Genomic DNA, 15129 nt, shown 5'->3' on the forward strand with positions numbered 1-15129 from the left:
CTCTGAATCTGATTTTTGCTCAAGTCCCTCAATTTCAGCCAGAAAATACCTGAAATCACAGAAAAACACAAAAACTCATAGTAAAGTCCAGAAATGTGAATTTTATTTAAAAACTAATAAAAATATATTAAAAACTAACTAAATCATACTAAAAACTATGTAAAAACAATGCCAAAAAGCGTATAAATTATCCGCTCATCATAACACCAAACTTAAATTGTTGCTTGTCCCCAAGCAACTAAAAATCAAATAGGATAAAAAGAAGAGAATATACTATAAATTCCAAAATATCAATGAAACTTAGCTCCAATCAGATGAGCGGGACTAGTAGCTTTTTGCCTCTTGAATAGTTTTGGCATCTCACTTCGTCCATTGAAGTTCAGAATGATTGGCATCTATAGGAACTTAGAATTTAGATAGTGTTATTGATTCTCCTAGTTCAGTATGTTGATTCTTGAACACAGCTACTTTATGAGTCTTGGCCGTGGCCCTAAGCACTTTGTTTTCCAGTATTACCACCGGATACATAAATGCCATAGACACATAACTGGGTGAACCTTTTCAGATTGTGACTCAGCTTTGCTAAAGTCCCCAATTAGAGGTGTCCAGGGTTCTTAAGCACACTCTTTGTTTTGCTTTGGACCTCGACTTTAACCGCTCAATCTCAAGTTTTCACTTGACACCTTCACGCCACAAGCGCATGGTTAGGGACAGCTTGGTTTAGCCGCTTAGGCCAGGATTTTATTCCTTTAGGCCCTCCTATCCACTGATGCTCAAAGCCTTGGATCCTTTTTATTACCCTTGCCTTTTGGTTTTAAGGGATATTGGCTTTTTCTGCTTGCTTTTTCTTTTTCTTTCTCTTTTTTTTCGCCATTTTTCTTTCCTTTTTTTTTCCTGCAAGCTTTGTTTTCACTGATTTTTCTTGCTTCAAGGATCAATTTTATGATTTTTCAGATCATCAAATAACATTTCTTCTTTTTCATCATTCTTTCAAGAGCCAACATATTTAACATTCATAAACCACAATTTCAAAAGACATATGCACTGTTCAAGCATTCATTCAGAAAACAAAAAGTATTGTCACCACATCAAAATAATTAAACTAGTTTCAAGGATGAATTCGAAACCCTGTACTTCTTGTTCTTTTGTTTTTAGAACATTTTTCATTTAAGAGAGGTGATGGATTCATAGGACATTCATAACTTTAAGGCATAGACACTTAGACACTAGTGATCATGTAATAAGACATAAACATAAATAAACATGAGGCATAAAACCGAAAAACAGGAAAAATAAGAACAAGGAGATTAAGGAACGGGTCCACCTTAGTGAGGGTGACGTCTTCCTCTTCTTGAAGAACCAATGGTGCTCTTGAGCTCCTCTATGTCTCTTCCTTGCCTTTGTTGCTTCATCCCTAATGATTTTTGGTGCTTCTATCCTTAGTTGCTCCCAATAGTTGTGTGGAGGAAAATGTATCCCTTGAGGAATCTCAGGGATTTCTTGATGAGGGAATTCCTCATGCTCTTGTTGAGGTACATGATCTCTTATTTTGCAGTCAAATGCTCTACTACTGAGCTATGGATCATGATGGCCCGGTCTATAGTAACTTCAGACCGGTTGCTAGTAGGAATGATTGAACGTTGAATGAACTCCAGCCATCCTCTAGCTACAGGCTTAAGGTCCAGTCTTCTCAATTGAACCGGCTTGCCTCTTGAGTCAACCTTCCATTGAGCTCCTTCTACACATATGTCCATGAGGACTTGGTCCAACCTTTGATCAAAGTTGACCCTTCTAGTGTAGGGGCGTGCGTTTTCTTCCATCATTGGCAAGTTGAACGCCAACCTTACATTTTCCGGACTGAAATCTAAGTATTTCCCCCGAACCATGGTAAGCCAATGCTTTGGATTCGGGTTCACACTTTGATCATGGTTCCTAGTGATCCATGCGTTTGCATAGAACTCTTGAACCATTAGGATCCCGACTTGTTGAATGGGGTTGGTGAGAACTTCCCAACCTCTTCTTTGGATCTCAAGTTGGATCTCCGGATACTCATTCTTTTTTAGCTTGAAAAGAACCTCAGGGATCACTTTCTTCTTGGCCATAACTTCATAGAAGTGGTCTTGGTGGACCTTTGAGATGAATCTCTCCATCTTCCATGACTCAAAGGTAGAAATAATTGCCTTCCCTTTCCTCTTTTTTGAGGTCTTAGGTGCCATTAATGGTTATGGAAACATAAAAAGCAATGCTTTTTACCATACCAAACTTAAAATATTTTCTCGTCCCCGAGCAAAAGAAGAGGGAAAGAAGGAGAAGAAGAAGAAGAATGGAGGAGAGGGAGAGAGGTGTGTATTCGGCCAAGGGTAAGAAGAAAGGGTTGCATTGTGTGAAAATGAAGAAGGAATGAGTGGTTTATATAAGAGTGGGGAAGGTTTAGGGTTCGGCCATTAGGGTTGGGTTTGGGAGGGAAAAGAGTTTGAATTTTGGAGGTAGGTAGGGTTTATGGGGAAGAGAGTTATGAAAAGGTGTGAAGAGGAGAGAAGAAGTGGTGGGGATCCTGTGGGGTCCACAGATCCTGTGGGGATCCTATGGGGTCTACAGATCTAATGGGGCCAAGGACTTAACATCCCTGCTCCAATTAGGCGTGTAAAACGCCCTTGCTGTGCAATCCTGGCGTTTAACGCCAGACTGCTGCTTGTTTCTGGCGTTAAACGCCCAAATGTAGCCTGTTTCTGGTATTTAACGCCAGGTAGATGCTTATTTCTGGCGTTAAAAGCCAGCTTGGTGCTTGTTTCTGGCGTTAAACGCCAGACAGATGCTTGTTTCTAACGTTTAAACGCCAGAATGCTCCTCCTCCAGGGTGTGCTATTTTTAATGCTGTTTTTCATTCTGTTTTTGATTTTTCAGTAGTTTTTGTGACTCCACATGATCATCAACCTAATAAAACACGAAATAACAAAAAGAAAAATAAAATAGATATGATTATATAACATTGGGTTGCTTCCCAACAAGCACTTCTTTAATGTCAATAGCTTGACAGTGAGCTCTCATGGAGCCTCACAGATAATCAGAGCAAGGTTGGAACCTCCCAACAACAAACTTAGAGTTTGGAAAGAGGTAGGTAGGGTTTATGGGGAAGAGAGTTATGAAAAGGTGTGAAGAGGAGAGAAGAAGTGGTGGGGATCCTGTGGGGTCCACAGATCCTGTGGGGATCCTATGGGGTCTACAGATCCAATGGGGCCAAGGACTTAACATCCCTGCTCCAATTAGGCGTGTAAAACGCCCTTGCTATGCAATCCTGGCGTTTAACGCCAGACTACTGCTTGTTTCTGGCGTTAAACGCCCAAATGTAGCCTGTTTCTGGCATTTAACGCCAGGTAGATGCTTATTTTTGGCGTTAAACGCCAGCTTGGTGCTTGTTTCTGGCGTTAAACGCCAGACAGATGCTTGTTTCTAGCGTTTAAACGCCAGAATGCTCCTCCTCCAGGGTGTGCTATTTTTAATGCTGTTTTTCATTCTGTTTTTGATTTTTCAGTAGTTTTTGTGACTCCACATGATCATCAACCTAATAAAACACGAAATAACAAAAAGAAAAATAAAATAGATATGATTAAATAACATTGGGTTGCTTCCCAACAAGCACTTCTTTAATGTCAATAGCTTGACAGTGAGCTCTCATGGAGCCTCACAGATAATCAGAGCAAGGTTGGAACCTCCCAACAACAAACTTAGAGTTTGAAAAGAGGTAGGTAGGGTTTATGGGGAAGAGAGTTATGAAAAGGTGTGAAGAGGAGAGAAGAAGTGGTGGGGATCCTGTGGGGTCCACAGATCCTGTGGGGATCCTATGAGGTCTACAGATCCAATGGGGCCAAGGACTTAACATCCCTGCTCCAATTAGGCGTGTAAAACGCCCTTGCTGTGCAATCCTGGCGTTTAACGCCAGACTGCTGCTTGTTTCTGGCGTTAAACGCCCAAATGTAGCCTGTTTCTGGCATTTAACGCCAGGTAGATGCTTATTTTTGGCGTTAAACGCCAGCTTGGTGCTTGTTTCTGGCGTTAAACGCCAGACAGATGCTTGTTTCTAGCGTTTAAACGCCAGAATGCTCCTCCTCCAGGGTGTGCTATTTTTAATGCTGTTTTTCATTCTGTTTTTGATTTTTCAGTAGTTTTTGTGACTCCACATGATCATCAACCTAATAAAACACGAAATAACAAAAAGAAAAATAAAATAGATATGATTAAATAACATTGGGTTGCTTCCCAACAAGCACTTCTTTAATGTCAATAGCTTGACAGTGAGCTCTCATGGAGCCTCACAGATAATCAGAGCAAGGTTGGAACCTCCCAACAACAAACTTAGAGTTTGAATGTTGGGGTTCAACACCAAACTTAGAGTTTGGTTGTGGCCTACCAACACCAAACTTAGAGTTTGACTATGGGGGCTTTGGTTGACTGTGCAGTGAGAGAAGCTTTTCATGCTTCCTCTCCATGGTCACAGAAGGAGAAACTTGAGTCTTAAACACAAGGTAGTCCTCATTCAGTTGAAGGACCAACTCTCCTCTGTCCACATCAATCACAGCTTTTGCTGTGACCAGGAAGGGTCTTCCAAGGATGATGGATTCATCCTCATCCTTCCCAGTGTCTAGGATTATGAAATCAGCAGGGATGTAAAGGCCTTCAACCTTTACTAGCACGTCCTCTACTAGTCCATAAGCCTCTTTTCTTGAGTTGTCTGCCATCTCTAATGAGATTCTGGCAGCTTGCACCTCAAAGATCCTAAGTTTCTCCATTACAGATAGTGGCATTAAGTTTATTCCTGACCCCAGGTCACACAGAGCCTTCTCAAAGGTCATGGTGCCTATGTTACAGGGAATTAGGAATTTACCAGGATCCTGTTTCTTTTGAGGTAATTTCTACCTATCCAATGCATTCAGTTCATTGGTGAGCAAGGGAGGTTCATCTTCCCAAGTCTCATTACCAAATAATTTGGCATTTAACTTCATGATTGTACCAAGGTACTTAGCAACTTGCTCTTCAGTAACGTCTTCATTCTCTTCAGAAGAAGAATACTCATCAGAGCTCATGAAGGGCAGAAGGATGTTTAATAGAATCTCTATGGTCTCTAGATGAGCCTCAGATTCCTTCGGTTTCTCAAAGGGATACTCCTTATTGGTCACTGAATGTCCCAGGAGGTCTTCTTCACTGGGATTCATGTCTTCCTCCTCCTCTTTGGGTTCAGCCACACCAAGCAAGGTAATGGCCTTTGATGCGCATAAACTAGTTATGCAACGATTTAGGAAATTGCACGATCGGCAAAATTCCTTCCGGCAAGTGCACCGGTTATCGTCAAGTAAAAACTCACAATAGAGTGAGGTCGAATCCCACAAGGATTGGTTGAGTGAGCAATTCGGATTAGAAGTGTGTTCTAGTTGAGCGGAATCAAGATTGAGATGAGAATTGCGGAATGTAAAATTGGCGGGAAAAGTAAATGACAAGAAATTGAAATGGCGGAATCTTAAATTGCATGAATTAAAGAGCAGAAACTAAATTGCTGAAATTAAAAGGGAATGGGGGTGATTGCATGAATTGAGTTGCAGAATGTAAAGAGAAGATGGAAATCAGAATTGGGGGATTCATTGGGTTATAGGAGATATTGAGATCTCCGAATCAAAACAGGTTTATCTCTTCCTCAAGCAATGCGTTCATTGAATTTTGCTTGGCAATCTTATATGATTGGATCCCAATCCCTTGGCTCACCAATTCTCTCTAAAAATGAACAAATTCCCAATCCCTTGGTTTAAATGTTCATAAGAAGAGATGATGCTCGATCACTGATTATACCACACAGTTTCATGAACCACAATTTGGTAGGATTACATGTCACAATATCCATCCAAACCCCAATCCAATTCACTGTGAGAAAGCTTCTCTAGCATGAATCCTCCATTCCTTTCCCAAGGTTCCGAAGGATTCCAATTATGGGTAGTTTCTTTCCCAAGACAACTACCCAATGGAATTAGATCGAGAAGCTTTCTAACAAAATTCAAGAGAAAAGATTGAAGAAGAAGATAAACTATTATTGATTCATTGAATTACAATAGAGCTCCCTAACCCAATGAAAGGGGGTTTAGTGAGTCATAGCTCTGAATTCAATTACAAAGATATGAAAACTAGCTAAAAGTGAAGGTCCAAGTCCTCCCTAACTTAAATTCTATCCTATTTATACACTTTCTATATTGAGCTTCTGTTGTGTTTCTTGGGCTTTGAGGCCTCTCCATGCTTTCCTTTTGCCTTGGGTTTATGATCCATAATCTTGATGAGGCTGTTGATCCAAATTCTGTAACATTTATTGAGCCAACTTAGTGATAATCAAATAATAATACATGACTCAACAAATTGAAATTTCAGACTCATCAATCCTTCAGGCCCAATCCCATAAACCATGATATTCAATTGGGTTTCATGCCAGAGTAAGTTTAAGTTAATGTTTGTGCTCAAAGACTAACTTAAACCGCAATATTTTTGGCCCAGAAACCTTTTCCAAGAGTGGCGTTTAAGTTGTAGTTTAAGCTTAAACTACAGCTTAAACGCCAGACACTTCCAGTGAAGCCTTTTGTAGAAGCACGTTTAAGCTTTAGTTTAAGGTTAAACTGAAGCTTAAACGTGGAAATGGAAGAAGGCAGCCCTGGAGAGTCATGTAGTCGAACACGTTTAAGCTTCAGTTTAAGGTTAAACTGAAGCTTAAACGTGGAGATAGGAAGGGCAGCCCTGGAGGTCGAACACGTTTAAGCTCCAGTTTAAGGTTAAACTGGAGCTTAAACGTGGAAATGGAAGAAGGCATCCTGGAGGTCGAACACGTTTAAGCTCCAGTTTAAGGTTAAACTGGAGCTTAAACGTGGAAGCTGAGAAATGTAGCCCTGGAGGTGTCGAACACGTTCAAGCTCCAGTTTAAGGTTAAACTGGAGCTTAAACGTGGAAATGGAGAAAGCAACCCTGGAGGAAGAACTTGGTCGAACACGTTTAAGCTCCAGTTTAAGGTCAAACTGGAGCTTAAACGTGGAAATGGCTCCCTGGTGCACTTCCCATTTCTGGCGTTTAACCTCCAGTTTAAGGTTAAACTGGAGGTTAAACGTGGAAATGCTTCCTGATTGGCATTCTCATTCTGGCGTTTAACCTCCAGTTTGAGGTCAAACTGGAGGTTAAACGTGGAATGCTTCTTTGGTGAGACTTTTCATTCTGGCGTTTAACCTCCAGTTTAAGGTTAAACTGGAGGTTAAACTTCAATTCCAGCATTTCTTAGCCTTCATGATTCTGGCGTTTAAGCTCCAGTTTAGGCTTAAACTGGAACTTAAACTCCACATGTGATATTCAAGCTTCCTTTATTGACTTTGTTGCTTCCTTGCCTAGCCTCTTCTTCCCTGAAATCATCCAAACAATTGCATCAAAGTCTTGCAAAATTTCATGAGAAATCTTCCATTCATAGCATTCAAGTAATATAACTAAAACTCATGGAATTTGCATCAAAATCATATTGTTTGGATGGTTCATTGCTTTGTTATTCTTTTAACCATTCTTGGTTACTTTAAGCTCAAGAAAATGCATAAAACCACTAAAACTAACAGAAAAAATACTAGTGAAACTAGCCTAAGATGCCTTGGCATCAGCCTTGCACTCTCTTTTTGGATTCTCTTCTGTATTGCTTGGGAGAGTACTAGGAGGGGTTTTAGTGACCTTTTTACTCAACTGGCCCACTTGTGCCTCCAAATTTCTAATGGAGGACCATGTTTCATTCATGAAACTTAAAGTGGCCTTAGATAGATCAGAGACTATATTTGCTAAGCTAGATGGATTCTGCTCAGAATTCTCTGTCTATTGCTGAGTGGATGATGGAAAAGGCTTGCTATTGCTAAACCTGTTTCTTCCACCATTATTAAAGCCTTGTTGAGGCTTTTGTTGATCCTTCCATGAGAAATTTGGATGATTTCTCCATGAGGGATTATAGGTATTTCCATAGGGTTCCCCTATGTAATTCACCTCTGCTATTGCAGGGTTCTCAGGATCATAAGCTTCTTCTTCAGAAGATGCCTCTTGAGTACTGTTGGATGCAGCTTGCATTCCATTCAGACTCTGAGAAATCATATTGACTTGCTAAGTCAATATTTTGTTCTGAGCCAATATGGCATTCAGAGCATCAATTTTAATAACTCCCTTCCTTTGAGGCGTCCCATTACTTACAGGATTCCACTCAGAAGTGTACATAAACTGGTTATTTGCAACTATTTCAATGAGTTCCTGAGCTTCTGCAGGCGTTTTCTTTAGGTGAATGGATCCGCCTGCAGAATGGTCCATTGACATCTTTGATAGCTCAGACAGACCATCATAGAATATATCCAGGATGGTCCATTCTGAAAGCATGTCAGAAGGACACTTTTTGGTCAGTTGCTTATATCTCTCCCAGGCTTCATAGAGGGATTCACCTTCTTTCTATCTAAAGGTTTGAACATCCTCTCTAAGCTTACTAAGCTTTTGAGGAGGAAAGAACTTGTCTAAGAAAGCCGTGACCAGCTTATCCCAAGAGTTCAAGCTATCTTTAGGTTGAGAGTCCAACCATATTCTAGCTCTATCTCTTACAGAAAACGGGAAAAGCATAAGCCTGTAGACCTCGAAGTCAACCCCATTGGTCTTAACAGTATCACAGATCTGCAAGAATTCAGTTAAGAACTGAAAAGGATCTTCTGATGGAAGTCCATGAAACTTGCAGTTCTGTTGCATCAGAGGAACTAATTGAGGTTTAAGCTCAAAATTGTTTGCTCCAATGGCAGGGATTGAGATACTTCTTCCATGTAAGTTGAAATTTGGTGCAGTAAAGTCACCAAGCATCTTCCTTGCATTGTTATTATTTTCGGCCATGTCTCCTTCTTTTTCAAAATTTTCAGTCAAATTTTCTCTAGAGAGTTGTGCTTTAGCTTCCCTTAGCTTCCTCTTCAGAGTCCTTTCAGGCTCAAAATCAGCTTCAACAAGAATGTTCTTATCCTTGTTCTTGCTCATATGAAGAAGAAGAGAACACAAAAGAAAATATGGAATCCTCTATGTCACAGTATAGAGATTCCTTATGTAAGTATAAGAAGAGAAGAGTAGCAAAAGAAAAAGATAAGAATCCAAACACAGGGGAGAGGAGTGGGTTCAAATTTTTCAGTGAAAGAGGGGTGTTAGTAGATGAATAAATAAATAGAAGGAGATGAGAGATGAGAGAATAATTCGAAAATTAAACAAAATAAAAATAATTTTTTTTGTTTTTAATTTAAAAATTAAAGTTAGAATTTGAAAATAAAAAAAATTAAATTAAATTAAATTAAATTTAAAACAATTAGTTAACTAAAAATAAATTTTGAAAAAGAGGGAAGGGATTTTCGAAAATTAGAGGGAGAGAGTTAGTTAGGTAGTTTTGAAAAAGCTAAGAATCAAACAAAAAGTTAAGTGGTTAATTGAAAAAGAATTGAAAATCAAATTTTGAAAAGATAAGAAGTTAGAAATGATTTTGAAATTAATTTTGAAAAAGATGTGATTGAAATTTATTTTGAAAAAGATTTGAAAAATAAATTTAAAAAGATTTGATTTCGAAAATTAAAGTTGATTACTTGACTAACAAGAAACAAAAAGATAGTATTTTAAAATTTAAAGATTGAACCTTTCTTACTAGGCAAGTAACAAACTTAAAATTTTTGAATCAATCACATTAATTGTTAGCATTAATTTCGAAAATATGAAATAGAAATAAGAAAAAGATTTTGAAAATAAATTTTGAAATTTTCGAAAATATTAAGAAGAAAATTGAAAAAGATTTGAAAAAGATAGAATTTTTAAATTGAAAATTTGACTTGACTCATAAGAAACAACTAAATTTTAAAAAGTTTTGAAAAAGTCAACTCAAATTTTTGAAATTTATGAGTGAAATAAGGGAAAGATATTTTTTTTTTTTGAATTTTTAATGATGAGAGAGAAAAACAATAAAAAGACTCAATGCATGAAAGTTTTGGATCAAAACAAATGATGCATGCAAGAACACTACGAATGTCAAGATGAACACCAAGAACACTTTGAATGTCAAGATGAACACCAAGAACTTATTTTTGAAAATTTTGAAGAAAAAAAGAACATGCAAGACACCAAACTTAGAAATTTTTAGTTTTTAGATACTATGAATGCAAGAATGTATATGAAAAACAAGATGCAACACACAACAAGAAAATATGAAGATCAAACAAGAGGATTCATCAAGAACAACTTGAAGATCATGAAGAATGCAATGCATGAATTTTTGAAAAATGCAAGAAAGAGATAAACATGCAATTGACACCAAACTTAAAAACTGACACAAGACTTAAACAAGAAACATAAAATTATTTTTTATTTTTATGATTTTATTAAAAAAAATTTTAAATTTTTCGAAAATTCTTTTGAAAAGGAAAATAAGGATTTCAAAATTTTTAATAGGAATTTCAGGAATCTTGCAATGTTAGTCTAAAGCTTCGGTCCAGGAATTAGACATGGCTTACTAGCCAGCCAAACTTTCAGTGAAAGCTCCGGTCCAAAACACTAGACATGGCCAATGGCCAGCCAAGCTTCAGCATACATAGTTCAAGCATGTGAAGAAGAAGCCTCAGTCCAAAAGAATTTAGACATGGCTTTACAGCCAGCCAGGATTCAACATATCCCATGAAATTCCCGAATTCCTTCTTAAAAATTCTGAAGAACATAAATTAATTTGCTTTGAAAAACTATTTATTTATTATTTTTTTTGTATTTTTTGAAAATAAGAAATAAAAGAGCTTAAAAATAAAATAAAATTACCTAATCTGACCAACAAGATAAACAGTCAGTTGTCCAAACTCAAACAATCCCCAGCAACTGCGCCAAAAACTTGGTGCACGAAATTGCGATCATCAACAATGGCGCCAAAGACTTGGCGCTCTCAAACGTGAATCACACTTTGTCACAACTTCGCACAACTAACCAACAAGTGCACTGGGTCGTCCAAGTAATAAACCTTACGTGAGTAAGGGTCGATCCCACGGAGATTGTTGGCTTGAAGCAAGCTATGATCACCTTGTAAATCTCAATCAGGCGGATTCAAATGGTTATGGAGAATTGATAATTAAAACATAATTAAAATATAAACTAGGATAGAGATACTTATGTAATTCATTGGTGAGAATTTCAGATAAGCGTATAGAGATGCTTTCGTTCCTCCTGAACCTCTGCTTTCCTGCTGTCTTCATCCAATCATTCCTACTCCTTTCCATGGCAAGCTTATGCAGGGCATCACCGTTGTCAATGGCTACATCCCGTGCTCTCAGTGAAAATGGTCCAAAATGCGCTGTCACCGCACGGCTATTCATCTGTCGGTTCTCGATCATACTGGAATAGGATTCAGTCATCCTTTTGCGTCTGTCACTACGCCCAGCACTCGCGAGTTTGAAGCTCGTCACAGCCATCCCTTCCCAGATCCTACTTAGAATACCACAGACAAGGTTTACACTTTTCGGATCTCAAGAATGGCTGCCAATAATTCTAGCCTATACCACGAAGACTCTGATCTCATGGAATGGAAGGCTCGGTTGTCAGGCGAGGCAACCATGCGTCATGAACCAGAAGGCTAAAAGATATGCACTTAAGCGATTGCAAGTAGAACGGAGGTGGTTGTCAAGCACGCGTTCATAGGTGAGAATGGTGATGAGTGTCATGGATCATCACCTTCTTCAGGTTGAAGAACAAGTGTATATCTTAGATAAAAAATAGGCTTGAGTTGAATAAAAAAACAATAGTACTTTGCATTAATTCATGAGGAACATCAGAGCTCCACACCTTAATCTATGGTGTGTAGAAACTCTACCGTTGAAAATACATAAGAACAAGGTCCAGGCATGGCCGAGAGGCCAGCCTCCATGATCTCAGAACTAAACGTCCAAAGATGTTCCAAAAGATCTCAAATACAATAGTAAAAAGTCCTATTTATGCTAAACTAGTTACTAGGGTTACAGAGATAAGTAAATGCTACAGAAATCTACTTCCGGGGCCAACTTGGTGTGTGCTTGGGCTGAGCATTGAAGCTTTCACGTGGAGAGGTCTTTCTTGGAGTTAAATGCCAGTTTATAACCTGTTTCTGGCGTTTAACTCCACTTTGCAACCTGTTTCTGGCGTTTGACTCCAGAATAGGGCAGGGAGCTGGTGTTGAACGCCAGTTTTCATCATCTAAACTCGCGCAAAGTATGGACTATTATATATTGATGGAAAGCCCTGTATGTCTACTTTCCAACACAATTAAGAGCGCGCCATTTGGACTCCTTTAGCTCCAGAAAATCATTTTGAGTGCAGGGAGGTCAGAATCCAACAGCATCTGCAGTCCTTCTTCAAGCTCTGAATCTGATTTTTGCTCAAGTCTCTCAATTTCAGCCAGAAAATACCTGAAATCACAGAAAAACACAAAAACTCATAGTGAAGTCCAGAAATGTGAATTTTATTTAAAAACTAATAAAAATATATTAAAAACTAACTAAATCATACTAAAAACTATGTAAAAATAATGCCAAAAAGCGTATAAATTATCCGCTCATCAGGGATCACTGATCTTCTGCACACTATTTTAAAGTAATGATATGCATGTTCTTTAGTGCAGAACCTTTCATGCATCCATTGTAGTTTTAGATTGTTTCTTTCTTGCCTCTTGGAGTAGTTTGTTTTCCTTTAGGGGCCATGATCATGGTCAGTGATCATGGAAAATCACACCAAACTTAGAGGTTTGCTTGTCCTCAAGCAAAAGCACAGAAAGAAGATGAGTAGATGGAGAGAATGATTTGAATGATGGAGGAGGGGTGATGGCTGAATGTATAAATAGAGGGGAGGGAGGGTATGGTTTCGAAAATTTAAAAAGAAAAAGATATGATTGAAAGATATGATTGATAAGAGATAAACATGATATGCAAAAGAGAAGATTGTTTTTAAAATTTAAGAGATATGAAAAAGATATGAGGAAGTTAAATCTGAATTTTTGTTTATGTATCTAAGAAATAAAAGATAATATGAATGTATTGAAAAGATTTGAAAAGAAATTGGGAAGTTAAATGAGTTTTTGAAAAAGATTTGAAAAGAATTTGAAGGAGAATTAAAAGGAGCTTATAAGATTATGAATTTTTGTTAATGGAAGTTAGAAATTGAATGTTTGTAATGTTTAGATGCAGAAAATTTTGAATTAAAACAAGAAAATTCGAAAAAATTTGGATTGAAAATGAAATTACCTCTCCCCTATCTGTTCTGGCATTAAACGCCCAGAATGATATCCATTCTGGCATTTAACGCCCATCTGGTAGCCATTTTGGGCATTTAACGCCCAGCGTTTAAACGCCAGAAATCCTTCTTCACTGGGCATTTTTCTGAACGCCCAGAATGCTGCCAATTCTGGCGTTAAACACCCAGAATGCTGCCTATTCTGGCGTTTAACACCCAGAATGATACCTTTACTGGCGTTAAACGCCCAGAATGGTAGCCATTCTGGCGTTTAATGCCCAGATTGCCTCTTTACTGGCGTTTTGATGCCGGTGAGCTCCTTTCCTCTGTGATTTCTCTGTTTTATGGCTTGAACCTCCATTTTCCTGACTTTTTCACTGAAAATATATTAATTAACAAGGAAAACAAAATTAAAAAGACTTATCTAATTGTTACAAACATCTCATTATTGATAATGGCCGGGTTGCCTCCCAGCAAGTCTTCTTTACTGTCTTTAGCTGGACTTTACTGAGCTTTTAACTTAGTCTCAGCTTTGAGCATTCTTGCTCAACATTGTAATCACATATGGGCCCCTCCACCGAGATTTCAATTTCCCAGGAAACAATCTGAGCCTAAAGTTAAACAGCAGGACCTTCTGTCCTGTCTCAAAGACTCTAGATGACAGCCTTTTGTCAATAGTGGTGGGAGAAATAGGTTTGGCAATAGCAAACCTTTTCCATCATCTTCTCAGCAACAGACAGAGAATTCTAAGCAGAGCCACTCTAACTTAGCAACTGTAGTCTCTGATCTATCTAAGACCACTCTCAGTTTTAAGATTGAAGCAAGGTCCTCCATTAGAAATTTGGAGGCACAAGTGGGTCAGCTGAGTAAAAGAGTTACTGAACTCCCTCTTAGTACTCTCCCAAGCAATACAGAAGAAAATCCAAAAAGAGAGTGCAAGGCCATAAATATACCTAACATGGTCGAACCTAGAGAGGAGGAAAAGGTAGTGATTTCCAGTGAGGAAGACCTCAATGGACGTCCACTGGCCACTCAGGAGTTTCCTAATGAGAAACCAAAGGAATTTGAGGCTCATATAAAGACCATAGAGATTCCACTGAACTTACTGTTGCCATTCATGAGCTCTGATGATTATTCTTCCTTTGAAGAGGATGAAGATATTATTGAAGAGTAAGTTGCTCAATATCTAGGAGCAATCATGAAGCTGAATGCCAAGCTATTTGGTAATGAGACTTGGGAGGATGAACCTCCATTGCTCATCAATGAACTAAATGATCTGGTTCAACTGAAATTACCTCAGAAGAAACAAGATCCTGGAAAGTTCTTAATACCTTGTACCATAGGTATCATGACCTTTGAGAAGGCTCTGTGTGACCTGGGATCAAGTATAAACCTCATGTCCCTCTCTGTAATGGAGAAACTAGGGATCTTTGAGGTGCAAGCTGCAAAAATCTCACAAAAGATGGCAGACAATTCAAGGAAATAGGCTTATGGACTTGTAGAGGATGTCTTGGTGAAGGTTGAAGGCCTGTACATCCCTGCTGATTTCATAATCCTAGACACTGGGAAGGAAGATGATGAATCCATTATCTTAGGAAGACCCTTCCTAGCCACAGTAAGAGCTGTGATTGATGTGGACAGAAGAGAGCTAGTCCTTCAGTTGAATGAGGACTACCTTGTGTTTAAGGATCAAGGATCTTCTTCTGTAACCATAGAGAGGAAGCATGAAAAGCTTCTCTCAATACAGAGTCAAACAGAGCCCCCACACTCAACTTCTAAGTTTGGTGTTGGGAGGCCACCACTAAGCTCTGAATCTCTGTGAGGCTCTCTAAGAGCTCACTGTCAAGC

General features: G+C 38.6%; 1 non-coding gene across 1 annotated transcript; it reads left to right on the forward strand.

Moving 5' to 3' along the window:
* Positions 1 to 8406: 8406 nt before the first annotated feature.
* On the forward strand, positions 8407 to 8514 carry LOC148571825 (small nucleolar RNA R71). The gene has a single exon (XR_015908274.1). It is a non-coding gene; the product is annotated as a small nucleolar RNA R71 (small nucleolar RNA).
* Positions 8515 to 15129: the final 6615 nt, after the last annotated feature.

Source organism: Arachis ipaensis, chromosome B3, assembly GCF_059453495.1.
Source record: "Arachis ipaensis isolate K30076 ecotype BB chromosome B3, ASM5945349v1, whole genome shotgun sequence".
In the NCBI taxonomy this organism is placed as follows: Eukaryota; Viridiplantae; Streptophyta; class Magnoliopsida; order Fabales; family Fabaceae; genus Arachis; species Arachis ipaensis.